Below are 14,659 nucleotides of genomic sequence, written 5' to 3' on the forward strand. Positions count from 1 at the left end.
GGTTTGTGCTTGTTCTCAAGGCTTATTTGTTCAGCAACAAATCCTTGTAAATGGCTGATTTGGGGCCATACTTAAACTGGAAAGCATCTCGGAACAGTTGGATGGGAAACGTGTTATAGACAAACGCAAACAGTCATCTGGAGGAGCTGCTCTCTGGGGGCCGCCAGCCTGTCCTAGCAGGAGAACACCAATGTTGGCTGGAAAGCTGTAATACATAATAAAACACAGGAAACCCTTTTTTGTTATTGTTGCTACAAACTCTGGCAATCTTCTGTGGCGCATAATATGCCCCACCCTTGTGTTTGTGCGTTCTTCCACAGTGCCCCCTGTCTTCAGAACCACTTCTCTATTCCAGCTCAGAGAAGTAACATTTAAAAAAACTATTATATTTCTCTTCCCTCCCAGGATGGCAGCTGCGGTGTGACTTCTGGCCTGTTGACACACTTTGTGCATAATCTCCCACGGCAGCACCTTTTAGTACCACCCCAGTTACCCATCAGAGGTGGTGTTGCACATCAAGTGCTTTGATGGACCAGAGAGCTGGTGCTTTTAGAGCTTTCCCACAGTGAGGTAGAGCTTTTCTATTTCTCACACTAGGACTAGAAAAGTGGTAGGTTGTATGCCAGTGGCAAAAGTACCCATTCCAAGACCTATTCTTCACCTTCAGGCAGAGTATTCCTTTTAAAGATCAAATCATAAACCCAGCTTTTCTTGGTCTATGAGACATTCACCAGAGCTTACCCCTGCCAAGGCTTTAACATGCCCAATGTTGCTTTTTCTCCTCCTTCTCTCCAGTTCTGTCCTGCCAAATACAAACTAGACTATTTACACATTAACAAGGTAGCCCTGTATGTTCCAAGACAAAAATAATTACCTTATTCAGAAATACGCATTCATTTGCCGTTGTCTAATCTTTTCTGTTACCCTTATGAATATATAACCAGATTCTGCATCATGAAAGCAAAAGCTCTGGTCCCTTAATTAAAAAAAAAAAGTAATTTAAAATTCATTAAAATTATACCTAAAAATAGAACGGAATGTACATACTCTACAGAGGACTGTAGGTACTTGTTCATTAATCTCTTGCTGCTCATTAAAATGCATGATAATTAAAAAAAATTTATAATTGTAAACAGTGAATTTATACCAATTACAGTATGAAACTGCTGAGAATAGGGACATTAAAGGTATTAGCGATGAACTTTTATTATTTCATGACAGCTGCCAGAATATCTTTATATGGAAATAATTATGTGTTAGTATATATAGGCATGTATTTATTTATGTATATGTATATATGAATGTATGTACGTATGTATAAAAGATAAGCATGATGCAATGAAGACTATGTATAAAAAATCTTGGCAACTGTAGAAGGCAGGTGTTTCCCATGGCTCTCTGTTAAAGAGCATTCTGCAGTTAACGATGCTGTGAAGGACTGCCTGTGGACCAGAAACATATGCATCAACAGAAGACTACAGCCATGAAAGACCTGCAGGTATATGGATAAAAAACCAAGGCTAAACATCAGTGCACTCAATACACTCAATCCTACATGTAAAAGCATCTTTAAACAAAGAAGTTGTTGTCTAGAATGATACACACACTGGTAACGTGGAAGCTGCAAACATTGCTACTTCCGCTTTGGAGTAAAATCAAAGGCGAAGGGCTAGGTTCCTAAAATTAACATTAAGTCTCCCATTTTTCCGCTTAGGTTACATCCAAGAGAAAATAAAGCACAGGATCAGATTCTGGTCTTCCAGCATTATGAAAGACCCCATTGAAGTCAATGTATAAAACTCAGCAGTTCCCTACCATGCAATTTTCTACGTAACATTTGTGCCATTTCCCGCTGGAATTAACGGTAGACATGAAAATCCCCTGAATTTAAGGCTCACGCTTTGGAGCAGATGCACAGCTGCAGAAGGAGTAGGATGAGTGGGAAATCTTGTCATACCCAGTGCTCCCACCGGTGAAGACCCCTGCCTCATGCCCGCCCTGTAGTTACAAGACTTTCCAATCTGGGAGCAGGGTTTGCCACTTATTATTTCTTAATAAACATAAACAAATAGATAAAAGAAAATGTGAACACATCATCTTGGTTAAGTGGCCTGATAACTGTGGTATGTAGCATGTCTGGCCCATGGCAGAGAACCAGGCAGTAACCTTATCAGGGAAACACAAGCCTGGGGAAGCAGTCCAGCCCTACAGCCTAGGCTGTCCTGTCCCCCCAGGCTCTCCTCTACCCATACCTAGACTTAAGCCCTGCCTTTTTATAGTCAAGGATAACATACTGCACATCTGAAGTCATGTACAATATGTCTGGCTTTCCAAATCTGGAAGCCAGCAATAGTGTATTTCTAGCAGGAACTGTTGCTCTTCCGGAAAAATGATAATATTTGCTTTGAGATATCTTAAAAAAAGAAATAATCTGGCTCCTTCTACCAATGGTTGAAGTACCTCCCTCAGGAAACTATTTTCAACCCAAGAAAACAGCAAATGCAAGGTATTTTCAGGTGTGTGGATTTTATCTAGGGTTCTAGCAATTTAACCGAAGGCTAGAAACTCCAGCCATATCATAACCCATATAGTTTCCTTCTGTTTACCTGCATAGGCTCTAATCACCTGTGCAACATCTGTTGGTACTCTAGCATTACTGGCAGGACACCAAAAGAACTGTATTCTGTATAACAAACAGTTGCAGTTTCCATCTCTCTCTTGGTCTGTCTGCTTCAACTTACAAAGCCAGAATAAACCTTTCCTGCCTGCCAGGGTAGGTGTGGGATCAGAAAATGTCATTTCAAGGGTATGATAGAAACCAGAATTGCATGATAAGGGTGTTTCTTCAAAAATATGTCTTTGGGTAATTTTCAGTTCCTGCATGAAAGAGTAGGATTAGACCATAAAAAATAAACCACAACCAGAGCAGCAGAGTTAAATACCAGGCCCTTTTGGACCCAAGCTCAGGAGCACTCAGAGAGGCCACTGGCTACGCCCTTCAGATTTCTCAAATACATGTTTTGAAGCATTTTTTTTTTAAGCACAGGTTTGCTTCCAGGTTTGGGGGCAACTGTACACCAGCAGGAGAAGAGAATCACCTTTGCAATGTGTTTTATGTCTGCGGGGAGTGACCATCCTGCTCTTACAGCATCTGCAATCAGAGCAGACGCAGCGGAAGAGGAGTGCAGCGGGGAGAAGCAGCCAAGATCTGGTGACTTCCTCAGGACTGCATACCAGATAAGAGCTGGAAGACAGTCTCTTCATCAGAGCAGGGTTTTTTACCTCTAGGTTTTCCAGAGGCTGTGGCCAAAATAATGTCAGTGCTGTTGAGACTCTCAGAGTCGCCTTTTTCTTTCATCTTTCCCAACCCCTTGACTTCTCCCTATTCCCTACAGCAGGCATCTCACATGAGGTGAAGGAGATCCCAGTGCAGCAAAGGTACTCCCAACCCTCGGGGAGCATCTAACACCTCCACTGCCCCACCTGGGCTTCCCTGCAGCCATCTGGCCCGCCGGCCTCTCCTCCTCCCCAGAGGCGGGGATCAAAGAGAGACCTCCTACGGCTGCAACTGAAGCGTGAGACCTCGCTGTGACAGCAGAGATGCCTGTGTGTGCAGTAAACCTGCAGTTGCCATATCCACTGCAGGTAACCATCTTATGGGTCCCGAGGAAAAGGCAAAACAGATCTATAAGATTACATATACGCTGAGGGAATATGGGGATCTGTAACACAGACATATTTACTTCGCTGATTAAGATCAGTAAAGTTAACTGGAGAGCAAAGACAAAGGAGGTCATCGTATACATGTATTTTCAACCCTCTCCAATTTTTTTTTCCTTCTCAAATTTTTCAAGGCAAAAAAACTTCCCCAGGGGAGAGGCAAGAAGCACGGTGTACATGGCTGAGGAAAATACTGTGCTTTCCTGTTGCTGAAAAATATCTCACACACTTGGATTACTTCAGTTTTTCCTCAAAATTTACACAGACGCTGCTGACCATTTCCCTTTGACACTGATTAGCTTTTTCCAGGAAGCATTTTTCCCAAAACACTCCTTTCCTTCCTGAAGAAGCCTGGTTCATGTTAGAGGATGTTTCTGTCAGAATGAAGTCAGAGGGTTATTTTTAAGATTAAAATCTTGTGTAGAAAGTGATTCCCCATGACTTGTGAAGAAAGCAGTTTGGAAAACAAACCCAAACCTATAAAAAGACCTTTTTTGCCTTAGTTTCGTTTGTTGGTTTGTTGTTTTTTTTCTTTCTTTTAATATAGTTTTTGTTTTATGAAGGATAGGGGGCTTTAGAGCTTTGAATAAACATAATTGCAGCTGTTCATCTCACTCAGAAAATACTACTACCAAATATTGTAAAAATACTTTGATACAACAGTAAATAGGAGCAGAAAGTAACTCCCATCAGTGACAAGAATTTTGCCATATCCTACAAGTGTGTTGGTTTCTGGTCTGGACTGATATTACCCACATATGTGTTTGGTAGGTCTGGACTGAGGAGCATAAACCAATCTGTGCAGGATTGGCAGAACTTGCTGGGACTATTTCTGTCTCTGTCTTTCATAACGTTATACCAAAATTGCTAAAACAATAATGAAAGAAAATTACATAAATAAAACATAAACACATCTTAAAAGAAATTATAAACTCCGCCAAAGACTTGATGTAGTGAGCAATACGAGGAATAGTATTCAATAAAGAAAACATAGTAAATAATCTGAAAATTGAGATCTGTATACCTTGTGACAAAGTAAGATCAAAGAACATGTCCTTTGGGACCTCTCTGGACTCAAGCTCAGGGACCTGTTTTACACAGATAGATTAAAAGGGTAATACAAATCTTGGGAACACATTTTTTCGCCTGAAACTATAATTAATAAAGGTGTATTGCATATTAATTATACGTGCATAAATAACAGTTTAATACATGCAAATATTTATAAGACCTACTGCTGCAAAACACAGGGTTTCGGTCTGCATGTCAGTGCAGCTTACCTAATTTTACCAGTGGAAGTTCAGACCCCAAGTTTAAGTTAAAATGTAATTGGTGAGATTAACCTAGGGAAAAATCCTTGGGGACAAGGGAGAGCCACTCAGAGTTGGGACAACTCTGTCAAGCAATTTCCAAATCAAAATTACTATTTTTCTAAAACTTGAAACAAAGTTTAAGAAAATTTCCACCGTGTCCATCAAACTGCTGAAAGACTACAGCTCCCTAGCAAGGCTAGAGGTCCTTCTTTTTCACCCTAATTAATGCACATTTCTTTTCTCTCACTTCACCATTACACTGAAGACAAGAAGCCCCACCATCACCAAGGAACTGGGTGCACCAGAGGGGGAATCACCTGCTCCCCATTTAAAGTCACAAAATTTGACTTGCTTGTCCAGATGTGACCAAAGTCTTTTGCAAATTAGCAGACACCCCCATGCAGCAGTTTTTTAGCAGTGGCATTTAATCCATTCCTCACTGGTTATTTCTGGGCACTACAAAACCTACCTCTTAGTAACATCTTCATTGACAGACTCACCACAAAAGCACACCTGGCATAGCTTGAAACAGAAGAGGTCTGTCAGGCTTTCATAAGTCCCTAAAGAAAGTTAAAACAAGTAGTGAGTCAGTGTGGGACAGCTATGCTTTCCGGTCCTTATACTGTCTCTTTGCTGCACAGAATATTTATAGCCTTCAGGTTCCTGAACTGACAACTTCCCTGTTAATTGCATTCACCAGTGATAAGATATAGCCGTAAAAATAATGTTCAACCGACACTGGCTTAGTTCTGTATTTCTTACCCAAGTAATGCATGCAATGCAAAAATCACATTTTCTTATACGCTTCAAAGGACCACAAGTGTACGTATGCGCGCACATCCACACATGCGTGCACACAACCGTACATAGGAGCCATCTGTCACAGTCAGTTTCTTAAATTTAAAAACATTATTAACTCAGAGACAGGAAGAAGCCTCAAGAGGAAGGGGAAAAATTGCTGAGATAATGACTTTACTCTAAATAACCTGACAATCTCTCCTTTGGCATTTTTTAATCGTTTAGAAAGACAGAACATGACGAGGCAACTTGCATGACCAGTGTCACCGGTTTAGAGTTTCTTCAAGCAGCTGAATTTATACTGCTGTAGGGTAGAATAACTTTATTTTTTATGCTTAGCTTATAACTATGGAAAATCCTTTATAAGCGTACTTCCTTCTAACACACAGTATCTATCCAATCTATCCTGAAGCATGAACACTGACCCATATTCTTCCTTTCAAAAATGGCAACAGTCCAAGGAGTTCTTCGCTCCTATGATTTTGGGGTTTAGCTTGGTCTTGCATTTAGGAGCTAATTTCTCCTAACTTACTTCCAAACTATTACAGATTCTCAGAGAGAAGATGCTTGTGAGCAAGATCCACTGTCATGAACCATTTGCCTGCCTGCTGAATTCCTTACAAATATGGTGGGAAAAGGTAATATCGTCAGTGCAAGACACTTGTCATGTGGCAACGTTATAACCCAATACCCAGCTTTACCACGGTATGTGAAGACCCATTATAGAGCTCTAGTAGAGTTAAAGGGCCCATCTAAAGAAAAGGAGAGCACGGGAAATGAGAGTGAAGAAAGAAAATAAGAAAAAAATTTGTTTATCTAGCATGTGAGCAAGTCACAGCAGGACTGCACAAACACACCAGATGACATGGTCAGCAGGGAAGGAAATATCCAGCGTATAGTCCTAGGTGAGCCAAGATTATCCATTAATCTAAGATTGCAGAAAACGGAAAATATGATCACAACCCCTAGTTGAAAGGAGAGGGAATGGGAGGGGAGAAATCCTGGGCTCTGGTAATTTCACCCTGCTCAGTGAACCTTAATTTTTTCACTTAAATCATTCAAATAAAGAAGGTTTGCTGCTGGTGTCTGTTTGACTGCTCTTAATCAAAGACATTGAGTAGATTTCTTAATAGCATTCCAGTAAACATTGCAGTGAAACCAACAATAAACTAGATCTTTAGCAGCCAGCAATCTGATTAGCAAATACAGATCTTTATGCAAGTATTCTACTTCCTTTTCACTCAAAAAATATCCCAATATTTTCTTCCATCATCCTGGAATTTTCTTCATTGTGTTAAAATTCATATAAAAATTAATAAAATCCAAGGAGTAATAGGTCTAGCTTCCTTTAAGTTTTACTAATTTACAGAAATGCAAAGGAGTTTTGAAGCATTATTATGGTTAAAGAATATCTCAGGGCAGTTTTTATACAACAGGCTTTTGTTATTTAAATAGCCAGTTACTGCACAGCAGCAAGTTTCTGAACCTGGACTGAGCTTGTGAGAAGCTCAGCCCAGAGAGGGCTGAGGGTGCTCCGCACATTTCCAGCAAACACTTCGCACTTTTTAGGTTGGGCTACTATGTTTGAAACAACTTCCAAAAAATTGGAAGTTAGGGAAAAATCGTTCATAGACTGAATTGAGCTGTAGGCTTCATCTCAGTGTCTCATTACAGGAATCCCTCTAGCTGCCTTAGTAAATGTGAAGAAGCTTTCATTACAGGACAGTCCTATCTGATGGAAGGCATTTATCTTATGATCAATGTGTAATTATGCTCGACATTAAAGAGCCATTCTCTTCTCCAGCAACTCTGAAAGGTAAAGTAGTGTATGAATGTTTCATAGAACAAACTTCACTGAATTACACTGAAGAAAAAGATACATTTATTTCAAGAAATGCATGTCTGATTCTATTGGGCTTTATACTATAAGATTAAGTATATTTATTAATCTTAATATCAGAGCAACCAAAGTTGTTTAAATATTTACCTTTCAAATACTTTGATAACTACATTATTAACAATAACATTTTTGGTGGTTTCATGTTTCCAAACGTAAAGTATTTTATTTGCCTCAAATTCTCACAATGTTTAACCTCACTACAGTGTCTCAGTTAAGACTTCTTTGGGATTGACATGAATGACATGGGCTGAGATTAAAAAAGACAGCAGATTAGAAATGTAATAGGATTTTAAACAAAAATGGGTTGTGGATCTTTCTAGGAGAAATAATAAATATAAAGAATAAATCAATATAGATAGCAGGATTCACACATATGTCAGTGAAAACGTTCTGAAAAAATTCTTACAAAACAGCAGATTCCTATCCATATATATCTCAACTCATTTTTGTAATTCTCACTCTCTTAGCTGTATAGAGCTCTGTGTTAGAGGGTCAGTATGAGCTCTTGACTTCTGGCACCAGAGCCAAACGCTGGTCTCAGCAACACAGTTACGCTGCTCATGTAAGCCTGTGGGAATTTTGTCAGGGAAACTGGTAAATTTTCTGGTTTTACAAGGCAAGCTGAGAGCAGAATTTGGCCCTGCATAGGCTTAGCCTGTAACATTTAGAGATTACCTAGGTGACTCACTGCTTTCTGGTAGCAATATCCTCCTTCCCTCTGTACGGCTTTGTCTCTTTTCAGTGTCAGACCACAAGGCTCCCGCGGAGCCTCCAGTAGTGGAAAATATTTTCACTCAGTTTGATGAGGACAGACTCATGCCCTTATCCTCAAAGTGGGCAGAACAGTAATGTTACTGAGTCTTTGGTAGGCCCCCATCCCCTCTTCTTGGCTGTGTTGCCAAATCTGCCAACATTGCCAAGCAAAATCTTCCTAGAATTATGATTTGCACAAGCTTCCACCAGGCTCCAACTTAAACTGGGGCTTTCCCCGGTATCACAGCTACCAGCTGAACCAGTGCAGCCTCTAACACAGGCAGGCAATGCTGGTATTCGCACGCACAGAGATTACTGGTTTTGAGGCATAATGAACTTCAGAATTGCAGATCTCATTTTTTCTCCTCTCCATTGTTTAACTAATTTTATTTTACTTATTTATTCAGGCTGATGGACTGTCATCTTAAAGGTGTCCTGAGCTGAAGGCCCCATTACCTATGGGAAGCTTTAATTTAGGGTCACTTTTTCAAAATAACAGAAGTCTCCTGGAACAAACTCCTTACACCATTATTATTATTACGAGAAATTCCAAAGAACACAAAGTCCAGCAAGGATGTCAAAGGCAAAAAAAGGCAAACAGATGATCATTTGTTAAAACGGACTGCTTCTAAGAACATTTTTACAAGTAATACAAAAAGCAATGAAAAGGTTCTCACCAGACTTTATTGAAATATCTCTGGGGAAAATCCATTAGAAATACATTTGCAATCAGTCCAGTATCAAATTTCTACTGTAAATACGGCAATTAAGAAGGTCAAGTTACCCGAGGTTGTGTAAGAGTGAGATGAGCAGTTAAAAAAGGAATTTATGTTGAGTATTTTGTATACAATTTGTGTCTTTTACTCTCTGTTAAAACACATCATGCTTTTTCTTATATGTTACATGACATTATATTCACAATAACAGGCTACTGAAATAATGAGGTTTCCTTATCTCCGTGCAAATGCTTTGGAATCGTGCTTGAATCTGATGTGCTCATTAGCTGAGAGCTGAGTCCCTGCCAATAAGAGAATTGCTCTAAATTGTTGGATGAGTGTAAATTACACCCACACCACTGGTGTAGCAGAGAAAAATATGTAACCTGAGATTATGAAGTGTCCTGCTGTGACATAAATGGACTGGAAAGGCACTTAGTCCAGAGAGGACCATAAATGGTTTAAAGCCAAAAAATGCCCAAGTAATGTGTATGGGTAGAAGACTGATTAAGGAAGTGACAAAAGCAAAGGTGGTTATCTAACCTCTAGTGCTCCAGGGTTTCATAACAAAGGGTATCCAGGAGCAATCCCAGCTTCACCTGCACATGGCCGTGCTGCACAGACACAGCTGTGCTCATAGATGTATTTGAGGAACTGCGCAGTGAATGGGATCTACATACTCACCTTCATTTAAACCTCCTCCCCGACACACCAGAAATTCTGAAGCAGGATTAGTTCATCATGCCCCCACACTCTTTACCACTGGGGTAGCCAGCTGGTACACACAGAGTCTCCAGCACAGAATTGTAACCCATACGTGTGCAACTACAAACTCATGTGATGTATATAGCTCTGGAAACAGCACCAGTCTGCACATACACGAGTGAGGAGAGCCAGCGCCTTGCACGAAGGAGGGCTACACTGCAGTACAGCCCCAGCAGTGCAGCAGAGCTGTTGCTCAAGGCAGCAAGTGGCGACCAGTGCATCAACAGACCCTCTGTCCCCTTCATAAGCAACATGTGGGAGAGGATCAGTGGCTGGTGAAAAAAGATAATGCTGGAGACATGAAAAAATAAAAAGCCTGAAAAGGGATGGTGCTAGGAAAACAGAAAAGGAACACAAAAAAACCCAACCGTGTGTGTGTGTGTAAAAAGCAAACAACCTGCAGCCCTAAAGACAGCACCAGTCAGAAGCTTTCAAGGAGCAAACAGTAACCAACCCCAGAGGACAGCCTCCAAGGACAAGACAAGGTCCCTGGAGAGGCCACTGAACAATGGAGGCACTGAAACTCCCACCGTCTGCCTTCCACACATGGCCACCAGAGTCAAAAGACTTCTGACTTTGTGCATGGAGAGTGACCCTTAATGTCACTAAGTCAGGACTGGAGGGAAGCATAGAAATGCCTCCTTTGCATGTTTTGTTTACCTGTTCCCCATCATAGTGTTTTCAAAGCACTTCATAGTCATTAAAGGTTTCTTCTCACAATGCCCCTCTGGAGGCAACACAGTAGTGTTATTTCCATCCTGCAGGAAGGAAGACACAGAGGGTCAATGTTACTTGCCCACATATCATAGGATGCCTGAAGCAGAGCAAGGAAGTGAGCTCAGGTTTCCTATGTCTCCCCTTCATATCCTGCTTTGTCCTTTTCTACTTCTCTCTCATCCTTTGTGAATGGGCAATGATGGGAAAGGTGCCACTTCTGTGTTCAGAAATAAAACAATCATGAGGATAAACATAGAGAGACACAGCTGAGTCCAGTCTTGCTTCCATTTAAATCAGTGCCTAAAGGAGTCTGAGACTACTTTAGGTAGAACTTACTATAATGTGCCAAAAGCCATGATTCATTTTGGAGAGGGAACAACAACTTCAGCCAAAAAGACACCTTGCTGTCAAGTCAACAGCAAATCAAAGTTAATTAATTAAAAATATATAGATAATAAATTATATTACGGAATAATAATTCAAAGTTATGAAATGAAAAATTAGATAAGAGGAAAAAAAAAGACTTTGGGAGAAATATAGGACGGATAGATTTCTGGGGGAAAGAAAAAGGAGTACTCTTTGTGTTTGGAAACAAAAAGTTAGTCTCAGCATGTCCTTGTCCTTTGTGTGAAGGAAAAAGTAAGTGTATTGATACTGTTAAAAAAGCAGAAGTATTTGTTAGTTTTTCTGTTTTAACACTTGAAAAGAAGAATGATATCCACACAAGGATGATAAAACACTGTTCAGGTAAGTGGTTAACCAAGCATGGGTTTACCAGGTAGGCGAGGGACATGGCCCTATGATAGCAAATATGTTAAACATCAGCTAGAAAAAACTTTTTAAAATATGCTGTCCTGAACAAACTGCACCTTTTAAAAGTGGAACAGATTTTGCAGCACTAGGAAAGTTCCAGGTCAGAAAGACTAATATCATGCTGATATTAAACAAGCAGGACAGCAGACCTAGATAAAATAAATAAAGTCTGTACAAGAAGTCTGTCTTCATTTTTCATTAACATTATGATTGTGATTAATAAAACTTAAATTTTAGCAAAAAAAAAATCTATAAACTTTTGCAAAGCATTCGAATCAGTACCACAAATATTCTCGTTAATACTGCGCATGATTAGTGGGCTACATGGCAAATAGCTATGCACCAGATAACAGGCAGATTTCAGAAAGGTGTTGATGAGGACCTGCCATTAACTGGTTCAACAAGAGTCTGTACTAACACAGATGATATACAAATTGTCATCAATAAACCAGAAGTAAACATAAAATCTCTGCTGTTATAATGTGTGGGCAACAGGAAACACATACTGTAAAGAAATTATGATGAAAAGATGACAGTTTTACCAAATTATCTGGACCTGTGACTGACCAAAAAGGTGACAGACACTCGAAAGCAATGACTGAAGACTAGTAAAAGAAGGACAGGAATTTACTCAAAGATTTGAAGGAATTTTCTTACTCCCAGACTGCAAAAGGCATTTATTGGCATTATCTTTAAAAGCTTCAAAATTTATTTTATTTAAAACTTTCTTTTTCTGCTTCTTCCTTTCCCTTCCATTTTAGCGAATTTTTTTTCCAGTATAAGTGTAAAAAAAAATTTCTTTTTTCTACTTCTAGGGTTTTTCCAACAGAAATACCAGTGCAAAAACAGTCTCTGAGGATTAAAAGTGCTTTATGTAAAAGTAAATTTCATTTGGATATTCTTTAGTCACCTTTGTTATCGTCCATGCACTTTTAGTTTGGTTGCAATGGGATTTCCTCCCAAAGTTAAGACTTCAAGGAATGCCACTCCACCCCCCAGCCTGATCCACACTCTTGCATTGCATGCATCATCTGAGACCTATCTTATAACCTCCTATAGATCTCGCCTCGTGGTCTTGAGGGGAAGTACAATTTTATGGCTGACTCCTTAAATTCCTGTGAGGAATTCACTTCCAGTTGTCATACTCCTTTCCATTCTCCTGTTCACTTACACAAATACCCTTCCCCACAGAAAGATCACGCATAGCTTCAGAAAAATCATGAAACTCAGGAAATTAATGATTCTCATAATCCTGTAATGAAAGTGTTTCCATTTCCAACAGTGTTTTAATTTTGCTGAGAACGAAAAAACCCACAACTCTGCTGCTTCCTCAGTAATAGACCCTGCTGGCAGCCAGCAAGTCTGCCATCCCCGCTGGCTTTAAACATCATCCATATCTTTCTGTATTGATACATGTAACCTCTTCACTTCCCGCACTTATGCCCATATGTTTAGATGCTAAAGTTTCCTTCAAACTCATTATACAGGCGAACATTGCATGAGATGAGAGTAACATCTTAATTAGCAGTGTCACTGACACATTTTCTGCAAGAAAACCTTCCACTGAACCAGAAATTTCCCATATGCTTCTTTATATTGATTTGCACCTGTTGTCACTTCTGTGCCAACAAAAATACCTGAACCAAGTATGAAGGAAAAATGTAGGGTTTGTGGTGCTACCAGAGCCTTCAACTGCGTGTCAGAGCAACTCCCTGCTGCCAAGCACCCAGGGACAGGTTTCAGCAGCCTCTCACAAACCCAAGGCAACCTCTTGCTGGATGAAAAGATGAAGCCTGACCAACACTGTTTCAGCATCAGTGAGCACCCTGAGTAAGGAAATATTAGACCTATTAGACAAGTGTCTCCAGAAAGAGCAGGACTATCTGGGCACTGCCATTAACCAGAGGATGCTCTAGTCAAACAATGAATCGACCTAACACCGGAACACTCAATAGCCTGAGGCTCAACAGAATAGCAATTGCTAATGATTTGCCCCCTGTGGAAAGAGCTCTCAGAGAAGGACTCATCAGAACAAGTGGCTGAAAGCCACAAGCTGCAAGAAGCAGCGGCAGGCTGTGTTAGGTAAGCACTAGGTTTCTGTTTTAGCTGCTTTCCCTGAGACATAAACATCGAGCTGTTCAGAAAGCAGTGGAAGCCCAGGAGTCTGAAAGAGGTCTTCCCTATTCCATGTCCGAATTCCTGCTGTTGACCATGGGGCAAACACACAACACACCCAGCAAACATATCATACACCATCTTCCTTGTAAAATTGGCATGCGTTATCTTGGCCTGGGTCAGGCAGCCTGCCTGGTCAGCTGCCTGATCCTACTACACTCACCCTTGCTTCCCTCCTTCTGGGTGCCAGGAAGAGTATTTGCCTATTCCCTGCTTCTGTATGTGTCAGCCTAAATTGACACCACTGCCTGCTGTCATCATGGTGAACATGAAATATTAGGCATAGGGGGCATTTCTTTTCAACAAAGAGGTGTCGATTCAGGTGTCTCAAATCACAAGTTTTTGTGTCACATTGACTCTCTATACACTCTGCAAACCTCTGGTGACACTACCATTTGCTTCTGATGCTTCATGCAGTCTTATTTTATGTCAGTGGAGACAATCCCATCCTTCACTGGCTCCACTCTGCCCTTCTGCTGTGCTACATATCTACTGGAATCTGACCTTACAATCCTTTACAATAGATGCTTTAATATTTTGGCACCTACTTGTACCAGCCTGGAGACTGAGTATAATGTGGAGTGGTGGTTGCACTTAAGTGATGATCAAACCAGGGCTCAGACCGATCATGCTATACCTAGTATATCCAATGAAAATGCAACCAACGTACACAGTCTTCTGCTCAGATGCATCTTCTAGTAAAACCATCACATAAAAAGCAGAATTATTCTCTAGAACACATACGCAGCTTCTCTTAGCCAAGGCAAACAAACCCACCTACTTTGCTTCAGGAGCCAGTTTTTCCTGTACCATCCACAGAGGACACTTCACTTGGTTTATATTTTTGGCATCAGAGACAGGCCTGAACAAGTTCCTCAAAATTACTGTTATTTGAGGCCAGTAAACAGCTCTTCTGGCCTTTCTCTGAGGTTTTCCAATCCCTAAATGACCTTTGTGTGTCTTTTCCTATAGATTTTCCCGTAACATGT

Source organism: Phalacrocorax aristotelis, chromosome 3 (genome assembly GCF_949628215.1).
Source record: "Phalacrocorax aristotelis chromosome 3, bGulAri2.1, whole genome shotgun sequence".
Taxonomy (NCBI): Eukaryota; Metazoa; Chordata; class Aves; order Suliformes; family Phalacrocoracidae; genus Phalacrocorax; species Phalacrocorax aristotelis.